This window comes from Anabrus simplex, chromosome 5 (genome assembly GCF_040414725.1).
Source record: "Anabrus simplex isolate iqAnaSimp1 chromosome 5, ASM4041472v1, whole genome shotgun sequence".
Classification (NCBI taxonomy): Eukaryota; Metazoa; Arthropoda; class Insecta; order Orthoptera; family Tettigoniidae; genus Anabrus; species Anabrus simplex.
Window position 1 is genome coordinate 111,175,475 of NC_090269.1, and position 21,672 is coordinate 111,197,146.

General features: G+C 38.7%; 1 protein-coding gene across 1 annotated transcript in view; it reads left to right on the forward strand.

Annotated features, from left to right (window-relative positions):
* The window catches only part of wun (wunen), a 107,609-nt gene that overhangs the window by 83,694 nt on the left and 2,243 nt on the right, over nt 1-21,672 (forward strand). The window lies entirely within an intron of this gene.

Here is a 21,672-nt window from a genome sequence, read left to right on the forward strand (position 1 = left end):
ATCTGGGATCGGTTGCCGGCGACGTTTGTTGCGATGTGCAGCTTTTGTCTTGAACAAAAGACGGCAGTAATAGGCTGCATTCACTGTTCTTTGTTTGTGCAAGAAATCCATAAGCAGAATGTCTGCTTAGTCCCAAAAAATAGTTGCAAGCACCTTTCCAGCAGAAAGGTGTGTTTTGGCCTTGACTGGGCCAGCTGTATCTTATTCCCACCACTCCATGCTTGCTTGTTTTGACTCTGGGGTGTAATGGTGAACCCAAGCATCAGAAGTCACAGTGTGATGCAAAAAATCATATCCTTCCACCTCGTAGCGATTCAGATGCCTCCGACAAACATCCTGGCGGAATTTTTTTTGTTCCTGGGTGAGGAGACAAGGGACCCACAAGGGAGACAATTTTCGAAGGTCGAGTTCATCATTGATGATGGCTTGAATACTTTCAAAGCTTATTTCTATGAGTAAAACAATTTCAGAAGTGTTTGTGCCGATCTTCTTCAATAAGGTCACGTACAGCATGAATGTTGTCTGCAGGATGGCTTGTCCGTGACCGTCTTTGGTGGGGCTCGTTTTCCACTTTTTCCCATCCTGCCAAAAATTGTTTGTGCCATTCATACACCTGGGTCTTTGAAAGAGTTGCATCCCAAAACTGTGTGCGGAGCCTTCTCAAAATTTCCGGAGCTTTGGTGCCTTCTTTCGCCAGAAACCTGATGATGTGCTGCGCAACAAACTTATCTCTTGCTTGCTCATGGTGTACTGAAGCGAGCTTTCGATTTGTGGTGTGGGACGCATCAAGACCCCCACTCCGGACATCGCCACCAACATCCTCTCAAAGCCCCACTCATTTCCGTTCGCTACCAGCACTGCTAATTTTAAATTCCTGTTTATATTTAATGCACCTTTAGTTCTGTTCTTATGAGTTTCGACTCAACATTTAAGCGTTGCCTTTTGGCGGAGGCTAAGTGAATTAATAAACAGCCAATCATAGGCAGCCGATCGCTCCGATAGAGCACGTTAGCCTCTAGTTGCGGTTACCAGTGTTGTCGATCTGTTGTTTTATGTAACCTCGTGCTATCAGCTGTGTATTGTATTGAGCTCAGTTCTTTCCACGGTCTTTTTCAGTTCACTCGGTCATTCTTAACAGAGCCCCAAATCTTGTGGCTAGAAATTTAAAAAAAAAAAGCTATTTGTTCGGGGCGTCGATCTATAGAGATCTCTTGCCCCTACTTGCACCATATGATATGAACCTGCATGTAAGTGGAATGGAGGAAGTGTAGAGTGTTGAATGTGAGGAAGGGAACGTTAAGGACGACACAAACACCCAGTCCCCAGCCCAGGGATATTAATCATTTACAATTAAAAACCCCTGACCCAGCCAAGAATCGAACCCGGGGCTGCTGGGGGACATGCAATGTGTTGCGCCCTACAGCGCAGGGCCAGACTGGTGGCTAGAAGTAATAAGTTGATTCAGAGGTTGAAGGAGCACAATATCTTGGTTCTCAATAACATAAGAAAGGGGGAAACTCATGCCTCTTGTGCAAAAGCCCTAGTACCCAGTTTACGTGGTGGATGAAATAGTCAGGAAAGTGAAACCTCAACAGACAATGACAATGTCAATAGTGACTCAGAAATGAGTGATGTATTCCCATTGTAGGATTTCTTTCCTTCCTTATGAGAAATAGAATCTATAAGCAATGCGAGCTCTTCTAGATGGTGAGTAGAAATTTCATTTCATTTTCTCACGTTTTATCTGTTCGAGCATTGCTTTTTCCAATTTGTTCTCCAATTTTTTATGTGTTATTGTTCATCTTATGTGAGTTATGCATTTTGGTGCAAAGAATAATTGATTCTGCACTTATATTCGAGTATGTACATTTCCGTTCGTGTTGTGTGATGGGAATCAACTGTTTGTACTCGTAACAATTCGGCACCAATGTCTGACTTCCAGTTAACTGTCAAGTCGAAACTCGTAGAAACTGAACTATAGTATTTAGTTCACCTTTTTCTGTAGAGTGGAATAATTTATCTAGATGAATGAAGCATGAACATTTTTGATACTTTAAGGAGTAGTTTGTCTGTTAGATATAATGAATGTAAATAATTAATATTACATGATTTACTCTTTCACAGTAATCCTTTTATCAGGCTCTTTGCTGCTAAAATCTTTTCAGTCCAAATTTGAAATAATGTTTCAGCAAATATTTAACTTATATTTTTATGTTTCAGCGCACCATATTTAGGAATGTGACCAGAAAAGTATATTGTTTCAGAATTGTAGTTTCAGTTGAAATCAAATTTGTTTGATTAACTTTTTACCACATAGTTATCAGTGATGTGTTCGATATGCGAGTTTAGACATTTCAGATGATATTTTGTTTTGGCAATTTTCACATTCTGTATGGATTACTGTTACCCACATTCATTGATATTTTATTTATTTATTTATTTATTTATTTATTTATTTATTTATTTATTTATTTATTTATTTATTTATTTATTTATTTAATTAATTTGCATATGTATCTATTCTTTGCACGGGAATTGGTAGTTGATTTCATGACTCCATGAATTTATGCGAAGTTACACGTCTGTATTTAAAAGTTTAATAGGGTACGTTAAACGTATATTCTTCTATGAAAGCAGTAATGTGAAGTATGATAAAGCTGAACAAAGTGGAGACAGAAAGATGACGTTAACAGAGTTTATTGAACGGTACAGTTTCTGGTCCAAATTTGTGCATAATTCTCCCTACTTCTTGGCTACATATTGTTAATATGAAACCAGGAGTGGCGCTGTGGCTGAAGACTCATAACCCAATCGTTGATGATAACCTCTCTTATTATTATCTGTTCTATTGAAAAGAGTAAAATGGCTCTTAAGATAAACCCTTTAACCCACCTTCAAATGACATGACGGCCTGTAAAACAGTCTGTTAATGGCATCTCCCTTATCATCCTCCTATCGGAAATGTGCACATAACAAAAAAGTTTTTAGAAATTGATTTCTATTAAGCCTGGTAGTTTTCCATTAAGGTTGGTCATTTACATTTTGTGGGAGGGTAAAATCACAGTTTTGACTTCCTATAAACCCCCAAACAAATCCGGGAATTAGAAATTATATTGGCCCTAAAATCTACCCAAAGATAGATGGATTCGACACATAAAGTTTGGTAGAAATACCCATCCAGCAGAGTAAAATGGCTCTTCATTCAACCCACCTTGAAATGACATGACAGACTGTAAAACAGTCCGTTAATGATATCTCCCTTATTAATCCTTGTATTGAAATTATGCACATGAATGCACATGAGTGGTGGTGGTGATGGTGATTGTTGTTTTAAGAGGAAGCACAACTTGGTGCACATGAGAAAAAAAATTTTAGACATTGATTTACATTAAGGCAGGTAGATTTCCATGAAGTTTGGTTGTGAAAATTGTGTGGGAGTGCAAAATCATGGTTTCGGTTTTGTATACCCCCCGCCCCCCGTCAATTCAGGGATTTAAAAACAATATTGCCTACCCAAGAACAGGTGGATTCTAAATATGAAGTTTGGTGAAAATATATCCAGTAGTCTTCAAGTTATAAGAACTCAGACAAACAAACCAACACCAAAGCTAAAAATTATGCAGATGGTCATCATTACACCTGAAACGGATAACTGTACAGAAATTTTGCTAAAATAGTCAGTGTACAAACACAAGGTGGTTATGATTTTATTTATGGAGATAAGGATTCTGCTCCACATACAACACTTCTTGGGCTATGTCCACTGGGCGTAGCCTGTAAAACCATCTGTTTATGATATCTCCCTTATAAATCATCCTATCAAAAAAGTGCACATGAGAGAAAAGTTTTAGAAATGGATTTCCATCAAGGTTGGTCTATATCCATCCACTTTGCTCTGGTATATTATGTGGGAGAGTAAAATCACTGTTTCAGTTTCCTATAAACCCCCAGTCCACTCCAGATATTTGAAATGCTATGGACCTTAAAACCTACCTTTGGACAGAGGAATTCTAAAGATGAAGTTTGGTTAAAATATTTGCAGTGGTTTTGCAGTTATAAGAAATATGCTGTACACGCACCCGCTTTTAGGCTAAGTCTGCTCGAATTTTGATTGAAAAATGGTCCGTTAATGATATCTCCCTTATTAATCCTCGTGTTGAAATGATGCACGAGAAAAAAAGTTTAGAAATCGATTTCCATTAAGTTTGGTTGTGTATATTTTGTGGGAGTGCAAAGTTTCAGTTTTGTATAAACCCCCAGTCATTTCAGGGATTTAGAAACAATATTGGCCCTAAAGCCTACCCAAGGACAGGTAGGTTTTAAATATGAAGTTTGGTAGAAATTTATCCAGTAGTTTTCAAGTTATAACTACTCAAACAAACAAACAAAGAAACAGACACCAAAGCTTAAAAAAAATATGCCTATGGTCATCATTACACCTGAAACAGATAACTGAGCGAAAATTTTGCCAAGATAATCAGTGTACAGACACACAGTCGTTACGATCTGCCTCACGTACAACATCTTTTGGGCTATGTAAAACCGTCTGTTAATGATATCTCCCTTATAAATCATCCTATCAAAAAAGTACACATGAGGAAAAAGTTTTAGAAATAGATTTCCATCAAGGTTGGCCTATACCCATCCACATTGCTCTGGTATATTTTGTGGGAGAGTAAAATCACTGTTTCAGTTTCCTATAAATCCCCAGTCCACTCCGGGTGTTTGAAATGCTATGGACCTTAAAACCCACCTTTGGACAGGGGGATGCTAAATATGAGGTTTGGTTAAATTATTTCCAGTAGTTTTGCAGTTATAAGAAATAAGCTTTACACGCACCCACTTTAGGCTAAGTCAATCAATCACAATCAGTCACTACTGATCTGCATTTAGGGCAGTCGCCCAGGTGGCAGATTTCCTATCTGTTGTTTTCCTAGCCTTTTCTTAAATGATCGCAAAGAAATTGGAAAATTATTGTACATCTCCCTTGGTAAGTTATTCCAATCCCTAACTTCGTCTACTGATGTCCTCCCATGCCATCTCGGAACATACCACTTAATCAAGCAGCTCATCTCCTTTTTCCCAAGTCTTCCCAGCACAAACTTTGTAACATTTTTGTAACGCTACTCTTTTGTCAGAAATACTTAGAATTTGAGCCTTATCCAAAAAAATAAAACACATCCAGAAAAGGTTATACCACCAGATTTCAATGAAGTAATCAAAGCGATTGGTTGGCTCAAGAACTACAAGGCAGGAGGAGAGAATTGAGTGGTTGCAGAGCTGTGGAAGAATGCTGATAAACAAACACTTCGAAACCTCCACAAACGCTTCATAGACATCTGGAATTCTGAAAAACTGCCTGAAGAATGGAACACAGCTATAATTCATCCAATACACAAAAAGGGTGATAGATTGGATCCAAATACAGTAATTACCGGGGGATTTCTTTACTTGATATCACATATAAGATCCTGTGTAAAATTATCCGAACAAGAATTCAGGAACAAGTCGACCAAGAACATGGAGAATATCGGAGGATTTTGACTTCGAAGAAGTTGTCCAGATCAAATCATCAGTCTGAAGTGGATCATGAAACATCAAAGAGTGAGAAACAAAAAATTAGTCATCAATTTTGTTGACTTCAAGAAAGTGTATGACAGTATCCATCATGAGTCATTACTTGAAATCCTCAAGGAATTTGGATTACACCAGAAACTTATCAGCCTTATTGGAATTACCATTAAGAACACTAAATCAAAAGTTAAATTCAGAGGAGAGTTGTCTGAATCATTTGAAATCCGGACTGGACTTCAACAGGGCGACCACCATTACTATTTAACTGCACACTGGAGAAAATCATGCAAGAATGGACTAAGAAATGCCAGCCAAACATCAAGATTGGCAGAAATATCAAACTGAATTGCCTGGCATTTGCAAATGACCTTGCGCTGCTCACAAATAGTGTGGAAGAGGCTAAACACCAAATTAAAGAACTCTAAAAAAAAAACAGCAGCAAAAGTCGGACTACAAATCTCATTTGAAGAGACGGAAATGATGCCATCCTTCAAGGTTGAAACACCAACTATCACAGTGAATAATAACAAACAAATTAAGATTGTAAATAAATTCAAGTATCTTGGGAAGATTATTACTTGGAACTTAAACGAGAAAGTATCAGTAGAAAATAGAACAGCTAAATTGAAACAAGCATAACGTATCACTTGGCCAACCTACAAGAAGAAATCTCTCTCGATAAATGCAAAATTCAAACACTACAACTCCGTTATTAAACCTGAAGCAACCTATGCTAGTGAAACACTATTCAATTTGAACACCAAATCAACAACAGATAAATTACCGAAGACAGGAAGAAGGATCCTTAGAACAGTCATAAACAAAAAACACCAAGTAGATGAACAGTGGCAATTATTACCTAATGAAGTTATGTACCAGGAAACTGAGTCAATAATAGATACAATGCAGAAAAGGAGGGTTGCCTTTTTCTGCCACATATCAAGACTACCAGAAACTAGGGTACTGAAACCTGAAGGAATGTGTGTCAGCTGATAACACACCATGAAAAACATTTCAAATTCAACAACATACACATGGCTAGAAACAAAGATATGCAGGATTATCAACATGACAACTAGAGAAAGGATATAGGAAGCAGGCTGGGAAACCCTACAGAGGACGTGATCTTACGTGACGCTGTAGGGAAAAAGACGTGAGAGCGTTTACCCTTCATTCAAGTTTACTAATAATTAAGAAAATTTAACAAATTAATATTACAGCAATTAAAAGGATAACATTAACCAGGAAACACAAGGTTTCTGTCCATGGTTCTTCAGAAAATCAAAATTGCGGTAAAATGTTCTAACTACTTTTAAGGAAGGTGAGCATAACTTGACAATGAAATCCACAAGGGAAATTTAACAGAGAATATAAACATAATTACAACCATCTTACAAGGCAAATAGAAGAAGAGTTTACAAATCATTACCAATAGTTTACAAAGAAAATAACAACGGAATTTGAAATTTAATGCAGAGGCCCTTAGAGTTGCTGTCCTCTTCTAATATACTGTGCCCGTCCTAGTCAGTCATCGAACACGAGACACCCCAGGGGTGCTCAGTTCGGTGGCTGTAGGCTTATAAAATAAATGAATGTGGCAGGATTTATCATAGGGTTCATCAAATGAGTGCGTTCCAAGTAGAAAACAAATATGACACTTTTATTCAATTAAATGCAGTGTTGGCCATCCTGAATTCTATGATTATGATTATGATCGTTACGTTAAGGAATTTAATCTGGCTCTTGATGTAACAAACCTAGGCACACACACAAATGGGGTGGTACACGGCAGTTGTTTCCCTGACATTCTAACAGAGTATTTACATTATAAAAAAAATTTTATTTTTATCGTCTTCAAAGTTATTAAGTTATTTGTTTAAAGTTGAATTGAAAATTTTCATTCAGAAAAATGAGGTCTGGGCCAAGCCTTCATCGATAATCTGGAAAAAATGCAGTAATTGTAAGAACGAATTTAATAAAGAAATAACCAAGATTCAAAAAAGTTAACACTTATGACAAAATAATAAAATTTACAGTCGTTATCTTAACAAAAATGAAAAGTTGAATTTGCCTTGGTTTTCTCTAAGTTAATCCGAGACGTCGGATATACCTGTTCACGTCGTCTCACATCTCCTTTCGTGAGAATTTGTATTGAACGTTAAGTATTTGACCAATGATTAAACTAAATAAAACGCCTCTCGGGCTTGCGAACGTAAGTAAATGGGGATAATACCATCCATGTGGAGATCCTGTCCACTATCAATCGATAATATCAGTGTCACATAGAACACATAAAAGAAATAACCCTCTAAATACTAATAAATCACTACTTCTACAGCTAACTACGGAAATTGGTAAGAAGACTGTGAGTACTAAGAAAAAAATATCTACATTATGTACATGTCGACGAGTGTCGATCAACCGTTTTACTCTCCTATTAACAAATTTATTTAGTTACAGCAAGATTGAGTTATCACATGAGAATAAAATTACATCAACGAATGAGCTGGTATAATCATGAATCAGACATTATTTAGATATTTCGTCGAAGACTTGTTCTTTAGACTTAAGGTCTTCTCGAACATTCATCTGTACCTTGAGATTGAAATTACTGGATTACTTGAGAAAATTTGGGATATTCCCACGAATTAAAAGTACATCGATAAACATGGACTTTCATTTTCTTCATCTGAAGACACTAATATTAGGCTACACTGCATTTATCGCGAATAATCAATAAACATGTGAAAAGCTCAGTATCGCGAAGATTCATGCCAATTATTCCATACACTCTATACGTACAATGTACCACAATGACGACTTTAACCTGTCGCATCTTAATCTCAAATATGTAGCCGTGAAATATCAGGACCTACCATCGTCCTACAAATACATAATATCCACTTAACAGTGTCTCGATGATTAATTACATCCAATTAATTATCACATGCTTCCAATGCACATGTTCACATTAAATTCGCACATAGAATTCGGACTCAATATCCCGATGACACGTTGTCTCAGACACGAGGTACAAGTAGAAGTTCAAAATACAAGGAAAATATAGAAAATACGGACGAAATATCCTACCATTAAATCCATCAAACATAAACTAATTCATATTCGTGACGAAATTTACTCAATAAGCAAAGATGGTGTCGATAACACATGGATAACTCTGTCAGAACCCTCACTGTCAAATTCATGGCCACATGGTCATTAAATAATCACATGTGTCAGTTTTATGACGTATTCGAGCAAATAAACTGCCATAAAAAAGTGTCAAAATAGCTTACTAAGAAAGAAGAAAGGGTGGAACAAAACTACATAGAACAGATATAAATGAGACGTAATCGACTTAACTTATAGATGAATCTTCATGTCTGGAGGTCTGGGTTCTCAATCAGCCATGCCAGGAAGAAAGAATCTGCATCCCGGCGCCGCCAACGATGGTCAAAGGTTTAGAACCTCATGGTGAAGCACTGGTAATCCATGATGTGAGATTCCGTCCTCTTCTGGAATTTATTCACGTCCACGTCTTCCGCGTCCACTCGTAAGACAGCTGAAACTTACACAAAATGTTTTAGAGTAGGCTCCAAGCACACACGTAACAGTATTTTGGAAATGACACGTACTTTAAGGGATTATTGTCTGCACATTCGACGTCTGATCACAGCACTGTCCTAAATTATATCCAATTTTCAGACGTGTAGAGCACAGGAGTGAAGCGACGTTCCACGCTGAGCGACTGAAGGTGATAATCCAAGACACGCCAGAGGGTGTGTGAGAGCGAGTATTCGTATCACATGACTTAAATGTCATGTCTGGTGCACATACACGGAAGTAAAGTCAATTGAGGGGCTAAATTCTTCTACTGTACGAATCTACAACTTCATCACCATCTTAGCCACAAGGTCGTGCAAATTATTCCAAAATTTCAGTTTTTAATTTATATCCTCCAAATGTGCTATTCTTTTATCCAGTTTATTTTACTTTAGTCCTTGAGCCTTCCGTAATTATGCACGTCGCCACCAAAGATATTACAAATATTTCATTTATATCATTCCTCGCAATTACAAGTGACACGCGCTGGCCTCCTTCTTCCAGTCACCAACCTTCATCTTTTTATTTTTATTCCGTTAGCCAGTCGGCCGCTCTCTGCACAAAAAAAACTCGTTCTCGCCCCTGCCCAAGGTCGCGCGCACCCCATCTCGCCGACAAGCAGACACAAGCCGCACCAACACCTGTTCTCTCATTTGTGGCCTCACGGTCACATCCACCTCTTACTGGGACAAAAATTTTTAAGCAAAGTTAAAAATTTTTACAATCGTGTTCATTCCTTAAAATGTGGTCCGTATGCTGTCCACTTCACTGTTTAATTTTCTATGGTATTTATAATTTCAGGCATCTGTCAGTTTTCTGAACGGTAATCATTCTGCACGGCACAAACTGGTATTTCTTCGATAGCCGACCTGGGTCTTTTCTTTTTTTTCTTTCTTCACTCTTCTGCTTTACGGTAGAGTCTTAGGTTCGAGGCATTGAATATAAATTCCTGTCGTCCATCGAGACTTTGGACTCGGTAGGCGTTGTTGTTATACGACCTTATAACCTTAAATGGTCCAGTATACAAGTCAGCAAACTTGCCGTAAAATCGTTCTGTCGGGCTGGAGACCATTGGTTTTCTCACTAAGACCAGTTCGTTCACTTGTAAAGGTCTGTGAAATCTTTTCCTCGCAACTCTGCGTAATCTGCGGTCAGCCTGTTTACGCAGGTGCTCTGCTGTTATTTCAATGCGCCTTGCTGGAGTCGGTTGTACGTCAGGCGGACATTGTACGATGTTTTCCCAAGGTCGAGAGGGAAACTGCCCGTGTTGAATAAGGACGGGTATCTGGCCTGTAGATTCATGAATGGTATTGTTATGGCAGTCCATAAGAATAGGCAATACTTTTATCCAGTTCCAGTGACATTGTCCAGAGTATATTCTGCAAAACTTAGCGATTTCGGGCATGACCCGCTCGGCTGGGTTACCGGCTGGATATCTGATTGAATTTAAGACGTGTTTGATATCAAGCTGTCTCATGGCTTGTTGGAACTCCTGAGATGTAAACTGAGGACCATGGTCCGATAATAAGAACTCTGGTTTGCCCATCGTAGGTATCACGTTACGTGTAATGCGTCTCAAAATTGACTTGGTATTACTCTTCTGTATGGCGAAAAGTGACAAGAATTTAGAAAAGACATCTATGGTCACTACTACATGTTTGTTTCCATGGGTAGACCTAGGAAGTGGTCCGAATAGGTCGATTGCGAATACCTTTCTGGGCTGTTCAGGCAATAACGGAATGGGATATTGTTTTAGCAGGCGGTTGTTCGGCTTTACACGTTGGCACGTGTCACAGGTTCCGATTGTTACTCGTACCATCTCTCTCATCTTTGCCCATGTAAATGTTTCTTGTATAGCAGCCACCACCTTATCTGTCCCAGCATGACCTGTAGTTCGGTGTGTTAACCAAATAATTCCCTTCTGCAATTTTGCAGGAACCACAATTCTTAATTTCGTGTGGTCCGCGTCCACATATTTATGTAACAGTTTATTGAACATCAGGTAGTGAGATGCCAACTTGTGGATAGCTTCATAGTCTAGATCACCAGCTACCAGCTTCCTTTCAAAGTAATCAATTAGTTTACGAGTAAAGGTATCTCGTCTCTGCGCCTGTCGAAGATATCCGAGTCTTCTTAGTATTTCTTGATCCTCGTTTATTAGGTCTACATATTGTACAGAAGCGCTATTTTCTTCCGGATTCCGGCTCAGGGCGTCAGCTATGACATTATTTCGTCCATGACAGTGTTCGAATTCAATGTCGAATTGTTGAACAAAGAGAGACCACCGTGAAACACGTTCGTTTGCAATTGTGGTTTTCAACATGAAGGTTAAAGCCTTATGGTCAGTTCTCAATATCACAGGGTATCCGAAAACAATTTTCTGCCAGTGTCGCAGAGCACAAACTATGGACAGCATCTCTAGCTCAGTAGTGTTATAGTGCAGTTCATGGCTCCGTAGTTTTCTACTATAAAAAGCTAAGTACACTTTATTCGTAGGATTAGTAACATCTTCTTGGAAAAGAACAGCTCCTATTCCTATTGTGGATGCATCCGTCTGGATTATGAATTTAGAATTAAAATCTGGGTAACCCAACTTTATGCTTTCATTGAGTAAAGATTTTATTTTTCTAAAGGCCTCTTCACATTCGTGGTTCCAGCACCACCTGTTGTTTTTATGTAGCAGTTTTTGTAGTGGCGCTACTGTATCAGTATAGTTAGGACAATGTTCCGAAAAAAATCCACATAAGCCCAGGAATTGCCTTACATGTTTGACCCGTCGCGGCCGCGGAAAATTACTAATGGCCTGAATCTTCGCAGGATTAGGTCTTATCCCTGTACCGTCCACAACGTGACCTAAAAATAAGATCTCAGGTTGGCAAAAGTTAGACTTTTCCAAGTTAATTTTAAAACCAGCGTCTTGCAAGTTGACCAACAGTTTCTCCAACTGTTCCAGATGTTCTTCAATACTTTTACTTGGGAGAATGATATCATCCATGTACCTCACGGTCTGTTCTTTCACCTCATCTGTGAGATTTCTATCTAAGGCCCTCAGCAAAACACATCCTGATGTCTTGATCCCGAATGGAAGTCTGACGAAGACGTAGGTTTGCTGGTCAAAGAGGAAACCTGTTAATAGTTGTGATTTATCGTCCAACACTATGTGATGGTATGAAGAAACTATATCAACTCCGGTCAGGTACGAACTACCCTTAAATCGTCGGATCAGGTCTTTCAGGGGCGTAACTTGATTGTGTTCCGGTATGATACGCCCATTTAATAGACGCGCGTCGAGGCACAATCTCAAGGACCCGTTCGGTTTACGAACCACGGCCAGTGGATTAACGAATGGAGTGGTAGCCTTTCGAATAATTCCATTAGCTTCCATTTCTTGAATAATTTTCTTCACTTCCGTGAAGTACTTCTCAGCGATAGGATAAGGTTTACGTTTGTACGGTGTCCAGTCATTGACTAGGAGTGAGTACTTGAAATTTGGGATCTTTCCCGGCTTGTCACTGAAAACACTCTCATATTTTGTCAATAATTCGAGTAATTTTCCCTGATTCTCCTTGGAACATTTGGCTTCGCTGACCTTTCTCCTTACTAGGCTAACGAAATCCTCCTTCGTTTCATCCTCTGCCATTTTCTCCGGTGAGGTAAAAAACCCTTGTTCTATTTCAGTGTTTTCCTCCTGAATTACCTCAGCAACTGAGCTAGCCGGGCTATCTTCGTCTTGATCCGCCTCTATCTCCCTGGCTTTCAGTACCTCATGATGATCAGACAGAAGTGACGTTCGTTCCACTGTATTTGCGTTATATAGATAAATTTCATTTTTTTGCATGTTGATAACGGCATTGTACTCTTTCATAAAGTCAGCTCCCAATATAAGATTAAAATTAATTTTGTTCATGACAACAAATATGTGTGGAAATACAGTGTTACCTAGCTGGAGATCAATGTACACCTGTTCTTTGCAAGTAGTGGTTTTGTCCGGAATTATTCCCTTTACTTTAACATTTGAGACCGGTATAGTGTGTATGGCATGTTTGTTTTTCAGCTCCTCACACAAAGCTTTAGAAATGATACTAATGGATGCGCCTGTGTCTACGAGAGAGTACACCCTAAGACCGTATAATCGGGTGACTATAATTGGTAGCCCCTTAGACTTATCAAGTTGACATGGTTGTTTTTCCTCGATTAGGTCTTCCGGTTTCACGAACCATGAATCTATTTGAGCAACTGTCCATTCCTTCATATAAAATAAATCGTTAAAGGAGAGTGAAAAAGTTGGTCTTAAATTGACGTTTTTTTTTTTTTCTTTGATCCTCCGGCGCGTATTGTGGCGCGGAAGGATTTAGCTCCCTAGCCTCCAGCTGTTGGTTCCTATGTCGTTGTAACTCTAAGCTTTCGGCTCCTGTCACATCTGGATCGGTGTCTTGATTATGAATGGCGTCCTTCCATTTTGAGCCTTTTTCAGTTTCCTTCCTTAATTCTTCAATGTACCTCATGCTTTCTCGATGACGGTTCTCCATTTCATCTCTGAAATTCCGGTAGTTACGATCTGAATAATATCTAGGTCTATCATAAGGCCTATTCCGTCTATAGTCCTGTGGTCGGTCCCGTGTCCTGTAATTTCCCCTTCTTCGGACATTCTTCGGATCTTCCATCCTGTCCTCTCTGGGTCTCATTCTTCTCTCTTCCCATCGACGATTGTACGCTCTGGGATAGTTTTTGTACTCTTTAGGTCCACTCTGATTTCCGTTTTCAGGCATTGGAGGCGAATTCCGGTTTTTCGGAGTGTCTATTACGTTGACCTGATAAGTATTGCTCCTTTGAGTTTTCGGTACTGTTGAGACATTCATGGTGTGGTCGAGCTGTCTGAGAATAGTCTCAGCCTGCACGGCGGTCTGAACGTTAGCAGCAATGAGTAAGCGCTGTACTTCCACAGGAAACTGCTTTGTTATCGCCTGGACCAACTCATTTTCAGATGGTGGAGTGTCGAGGTCTTTCATTCGTCGTACTTGATTACAGAAGTAATTAGCGTACTGCGTCTGCCCATCTGTGGAATATTTTCGTGAATACAAATCCAACCGTAGTGCTTGTTGCAGATCCGCTCCCCAGTATCTCTGTAGGAATAAGCGCTTGAAACCTTCATAGTCTTCAAACGTATAACGGAAAGCATGGTACCAGTTGAGCACGTCTCCCTCTAAAAATTTCTCCGCTGTTCGCAGATGTTTTTCAGTAGGGATCTTCTGCTCACGAATATATTCATCAAGGTCCCTAATGAAATTTTTAGGCGTGACCCCGTTTAAGTTGTTGAATTTTCTAGGCCTGTCCTCGCTCATTCGGATAAAATTAATGATTTGAGGTACGCTTTGTGCCGGTGTAGTACTGAGATTTACTGTGGGTTGTTCAATGTGGGTAGTATTCTGAGACGATTCAGCTATGGGCGATATTCCTTCTGTTACAGTAGATTTAGCCTGTACGACCTCTTCGACATTACTCTGTCGGTCCATTAATGATGTCACTAAGACCCTAGTGCTCCTATCCTGCAACTTCAAGAATCCTACTTCTTTTTCTAATTTTTGGAGGGCGTCCATATTTTCCTCCATCTTCTGTTTCCCGGACTTGACATCTCCGGCAAGATTAATAATTTGCTCGAGTATTTCCGACTTGTCTTTATCAATCATGCTCTTGATATCATCGAACTGGAGTGAAATATCTTGTATCTCCATTTGGTTGACTGAGATACTGTCCTTTACGGAACGGAGATCATCGTCGACCTTCTCTTTTATTTTCTTCAAGTCTTCCGTGACCTCTCCTCTAAGATTTTTCACTTGTTCTGACATCTCTTCTTGTGCCGTAGAAATCTCTACCTTTATAACATCTATCTCCTTCCTCACTGATTCAATGTTATTTCTGACTAGGACTACGTCACTCTGAAGAGCGGCGACCTTCCCGGTGATAACCTTATTATCCTCTTTAATCTGGCTCGTCAGAGTAACAACTTGTTCCAGGGTTTTTTTCTGATTTTCCCTGCACTCTAACACGATATTGTCAATCCGACAACTAGTTTCCTCCAGTTTTGCATATAGTTCGTCACGACCTTTTTTTGCTTCTTCCTGTATTGCAGCACCCATAATGTTCATTTTTTGACTCAACCGTTCATTACTATCTTCCTGAATTTTCCTATTCTCTTCCTGTATTTTTCTGAATTCCTCCTTATTCTCGTCTTGTGCTCTCCTACTCTCCTCCTGTATTTTTCTGAATTCCTCCTTATTCTCCTCCTGTGCTCTCCTACTCTCTTCCTGCATCTTCCTAAATTCCTCTTTATTCTCGTCCTGTGCTCTCCTACACTCTTCCTGTGCTCTCCTACTCTCTTCCTGTGCTCCCCTACTCTCTACTGTCAGAGTCTCTAATAACTTCCTAATCTCCTCGAGATCCATTCTATTATTCATAAAGTGACCTGTGTCAGCAAACGCCGAAATGCAGAAACTTTCCCCTCAGACATGTTGATTGTGATAAGGCAAATTCAAGTTTCACGAAGAAAATTCCTAACCCTCATTTTTCCATGTGAAACACATAATTTTAAGTAAAATACTCTGAAAATTCCGCGTACTCTGTTAGAATTCTACCTAACTGGGATGGCATTAAATCTGAAATGAACCTGCCGAACCGTGAATAATTAATAATTTGAGCAAGTCAATTTAAACCACGTGGAGAAGCAATTAATCAAGTTCCACGATGGATTAAGCCACATATTTAAGCCACAAATCGAGCCCCACGGATGGGAAAAGCCACTAAGATGTGCCCGTCCTAGTCAGTCATCGAACACGAGACACCCCAGGGGTGCTCAGTTCGGTGGCTGTAGGCTTATAAAATAAATGAATGTGGCAGGATTTATCATAGGGTTCATCAAATGAGTGCGTTCCAAGTAGAAAACAAATATGACACTTTTATTCAATTAAATGCAGTGTTGGCCATCCTGAATTCTATGATTATGATTATGATCGTTACGTTAAGGAATTTAATCTGGCTCTTGATGTAACAAACCTAGGCACACACACAAATGGGGTGGTACACGGCAGTTGTTTCCCTGACATTCTAACAGAGTATTTACATTATAAAAAAAATTTTATTTTTATCGTCTTCAAAGTTATTAAGTTATTTGTTTAAAGTTGAATTGAAAATTTTCATTCAGAAAAATGAGGTCTGGGCCAAGCCTTCATCGATAATCTGGAAAAAATGCAGTAATTGTAAGAACGAATTTAATAAAGAAATAACCAAGATTCAAAAAAGTTAACACTTATGACAAAATAATAAAATTTACAGTCGTTATCTTAACAAAAATGAAAAGTTGAATTTGCCTTGGTTTTCTCTAAGTTAATCCGAGACGTCGGATATACCTGTTCACGTCGTCTCACATCTCCTTTCGTGAGAATTTGTATTGAACGTTAAGTATTTGACCAATGATTAAACTAAATAAAACGCCTCTCGGGCTTGCGAACGTAAGTAAATGGGGATAATACCATCCATGTGGAGATCCTGTCCACTATCAATCGATAATATCAGTGTCACATAGAACACATAAAAGAAATAACCCTCTAAATACTAATAAATCACTACTTCTACAGCTAACTACGGAAATTGGTAAGAAGACTGTGAGTACTAAGAAAAAAATATCTACATTATGTACATGTCGACGAGTGTCGATCAACCGTTTTACTCTCCTATTAACAAATTTATTTAGTTACAGCAAGATTGAGTTATCACATGAGAATAAAATTACATCAACGAATGAGCTGGTATAATCATGAATCAGACATTATTTAGATATTTCGTCGAAGACTTGTTCTTTAGACTTAAGGTCTTCTCGAACATTCATCTGTACCTTGAGATTGAAATTACTGGATTACTTGAGAAAATTTGGGATATTCCCACGAATTAAAAGTACATCGATAAACATGGACTTTCATTTTCTTCATCTGAAGACACTAATATTAGGCTACACTGCATTTATCGCGAATAATCAATAAACATGTGAAAAGCTCAGTATCGCGAAGATTCATGCCAATTATTCCATACACTCTATACGTACAATGTACCACAATGACGACTTTAACCTGTCGCATCTTAATCTCAAATATGTAGCCGTGAAATATCAGGACCTACCATCGTCCTACAAATACATAATATCCACTTAACAGTGTCTCGATGATTAATTACATCCAATTAATTATCACATGCTTCCAATGCACATGTTCACATTAAATTCGCACATAGAATTCGGACTCAATATCCCGATGACACGTTGTCTCAGACACGAGGTACAAGTAGAAGTTCAAAATACAAGGAAAATATAGAAAATACGGACGAAATATCCTACCATTAAATCCATCAAACATAAACTAATTCATATTCGTGACGAAATTTACTCAATAAGCAAAGATGGTGTCGATAACACATGGATAACTCTGTCAGAACCCTCACTGTCAAATTCATGGCCACATGGTCATTAAATAATCACATGTGTCAGTTTTATGACGTATTCGAGCAAATAAACTGCCATAAAAAAGTGTCAAAATAGCTTACTAAGAAAGAAGAAAGGGTGGAACAAAACTACATAGAACAGATATAAATGAGACGTAATCGACTTAACTTATAGATGAATCTTCATGTCTGGAGGTCTGGGTTCTCAATCAGCCATGCCAGGAAGAAAGAATCTGCATCCCGGCGCCGCCAACGATGGTCAAAGGTTTAGAACCTCATGGTGAAGCACTGGTAATCCATGATGTGAGATTCCGTCCTCTTCTGGAATTTATTCACGTCCACGTCTTCCGCGTCCACTCGTAAGACAGCTGAAACTTACACAAAATGTTTTAGAGTAGGCTCCAAGCACACACGTAACAGTATTTTGGAAATGACACGTACTTTAAGGGATTATTGTCTGCACATTCGACGTCTGATCACAGCACTGTCCTAAATTATATCCAATTTTCAGACGTGTAGAGCACAGGAGTGAAGCGACGTTCCACGCTGAGCGACTGAAGGTGATAATCCAAGACACGCCAGAGGGTGTGTGAGAGCGAGTATTCGTATCACATGACTTAAATGTCATGTCTGGTGCACATACACGGAAGTAAAGTCAATTGAGGGGCTAAATTCTTCTACTGTACGAATCTACAACTTCATCACCATCTTAGCCACAAGGTCGTGCAAATTATTCCAAAATTTCAGTTTTTAATTTATATCCTCCAAATGTGCTATTCTTTTATCCAGTTTATTTTACTTTAGTCCTTGAGCCTTCCGTAATTATGCACGTCGCCACCAAAGATATTACAAATATTTCATTTATATCATTCCTCGCAATTACAAGTGACACGCGCTGGCCTCCTTCTTCCAGTCACCAACCTTCATCTTTTTATTTTTATTCCGTTAGCCAGTCGGCCGCTCTCTGCACAAAAAAAACTCGTTCTCGCCCCTGCCCAAGGTCGCGCGCACCCCATCTCGCCGACAAGCAGACACAAGCCGCACCAACACCTGTTCTCTCATTTGTGGCCTCACGGTCACAATACATCAGCGAGAGACGCATTGCTCCACAGGCTTACCCTAAATTGACATAGCACTATGGGAGGCAACCCAAATGGAAAAATTAAGTTTTATATTACACAAAAGGTTAATAAAAAGTAATTGCCTCCAAAACAAAGGATATGCCTAGCTGACGAGCTAAGGCATTACAAATCAAAACGGCGAAAATCAGGGTCTAAGGTAAACTCTGAAACTGATAAATTTACATATATTCATTTAACATTCGAGAAAAGAAAACGTGCTTACCCCGAGTTGACTGGAGCTGCTGAGTGGACCACCTTACAAGGTGCGTCCAATCGTGAAGACGTACGAAAACCAAAGACGCGAAGCAGAGCCCTGCTACAACCGAGTAGCCAAAGGCCGGAAATTGAAAAACCCTCAAACAGCCAATCAGGGAAGCTACCTACGATTCGATCCGAAATTTTCACCAATAAAAATTATCCTTATTTTAACCAATAAGATTACCGCACCATATATGGTAAACATATTCTAGAGGTTTTGATTGCGAAACTCAGCGATTTCGTGATCGAAGCCTCCACGTGGCAAATACAGGGTGATACAAAAGAAGGGTTACAACAAGCAAACTACTGGAGATCTCCACTACCCAAAATACAATTTCTTCCAACACTCATAATGATTAAATAATTATAATCAACAGTCTCTCCTGTGAGTCCTAAAAATTCTTATTACTATTTTTAAAATTCACAACAAATAAAACAAATATTTCATCAAGTTCTTCACAAATGTCTTAATTCTTGGCGATGGCAATTTTACTACACATTTACCTAAATACACAACCAAAAAATATATATATATATATATATATATATTTAATTGAATTCTTCGAAAATGTCTGAGAGTTCCTTGTTTTTTCAATGACGATTTCATGACAAATTCTTAGCATAATGACAAGAATTAAATGATTCCATCCACATTATGAACTTCTCATCACCAGGGACAGGTATAAATGAAGTACGTTGGCGGGAAGAACAGGATTTTTGGTCAGGCAACTACGGAATTATCAACACAAAATCAAACCGGGGAAATGCAGAAGTTGGTTTAATAATGAATAAGAAAATAGGGCAGCGGGTAAGCTACTATGACCAGCATAGTGAAATGATTATTGTTGTCAAGATACACCAAACCATTGCCCACCACAATAGTGCAGGTCTATATGCTATGGACCTTAAAACCTACTTTTGTATAGGGAGATGCTAAATATGAGGTTTGGTTAAAATATTTCCAGTAATTTTGCTGTTATAAGAAATATGCTTTACACGCACCCGCTTTTAGGCTAAGTCTGATCGAACTTTGACTGAAAAACGGTCCGTTAATGATATCTCCCTTATTAATCCTTGTATCGAAATGATGCACAAGAGAAAAAAGTTTTAGAAATTTATTTCCATTAAAGCAGGTAGATTTTTATTAAGTTCGGTTGTGTGTATTTTGTGGGAGTGCAAAATCACGACTTTGGTTTCGCGTAAACCTCCAGTCACTTCAGGGATTTAGAAACAATATTGGCCCTAAAACCTACCCAAGGACAGGTGGATTCTAAATATGAAGTTTGATAGAAATATGTCCTGGAGTTTTCAAGTTATAGAAACTCAGACAAACAGACACCAAAGCCAAAATATATGCAGATCGTCGTTACTACGCGTGACGTGGATAGTTGAGCGAAAATTTCACCTAAAAAGTGAATGTACAGACATACGGTCATTTTGATTTTATTTATTTAGATTATTTATTATTTATGTACAGGATGATTTCTTGAAGATAACAGCAGACTTTTAGGGGTGCTGGTTTAGGGAACCCCCATCCAGAAATGCCTTAGCCTCCAGGTTTAAGTCAAATTCTTTTTTGGATACCTATGAATGTAGGATAATTATACCTTGAGAATCTTTGTGTGGTGATGTAATTACCTTTATTTACCTGCACCGCATACACACGCTACAAAGATATTTACAACAGTTGTTCAAAATAGCAGACCCCAGCTTCGTTGCAGAGATGACCTCGCATTAACTTCAGGCGTTTCTAGTCATTTTAACAACATCAAGGGCAGAGAGGATTCTTGACAAGATCACCTCTTTAGTCTCTACAGGTATCTTGTAGATAACACTCTTCACATGACCCCACAAGAAAAAATCAAGTGGGGTGAAATCAGGTAAACAAGTTGGTCAAACAGCAGAACCCCTCTTCTTATCCACTTGTCGGGACTGTCTAATTAAGGTGGTCTTGAGCAGCATGTTAAAACTGGGCTGGGGCCCCATCATCCTGAACCCACATATGTTGACAAACTTGATACGTACAGAAAATGGCTTTGTCCTGTAATGTAGAATGTGCATTTTCAAGACTGGGGTTTCTTACCTTAAATGGATTCAGGTGCCCTTCAGCATCCATGAAAGTTTGTATTGTCATCACAGAAATGTCCTCTATATTTATTATGCCTAATATTGACCCATATTTGTCCAAATTATTTTTCTGTGGAATATTTTTCATTAGGCCAGTTATTTGTAACCTAAAATAACATATTATGTTGATTTTAGGTTTCATTAACATATTTTCCTAGAGATTTTCCATGTCAACATATGTCGACAGTGTGTGTGGATGGGTAGGGTAAAAGAGATGCTCAATTAAGGTACATTTCTTCGCATTTTAAGTTGATATGAATGTAATCATTGCAAATTTAGTAAGTATTAGACACACAAGTGTTGAATTAGCACAATAAAAATGAGAAAATATATGATTTAAAACATAATTGAGGAACAGTCTGGTCTTAGTTTATGGCGCATACTATTTCAAGACAACAAGACAGCGTTCATTTCCTCGTATTACTTATTATAAACAAAATACCAAATTTCGAAAAAGTATGGTCACTCTGCAAATAAGAAAAACTTGTAACTACGAACAGAA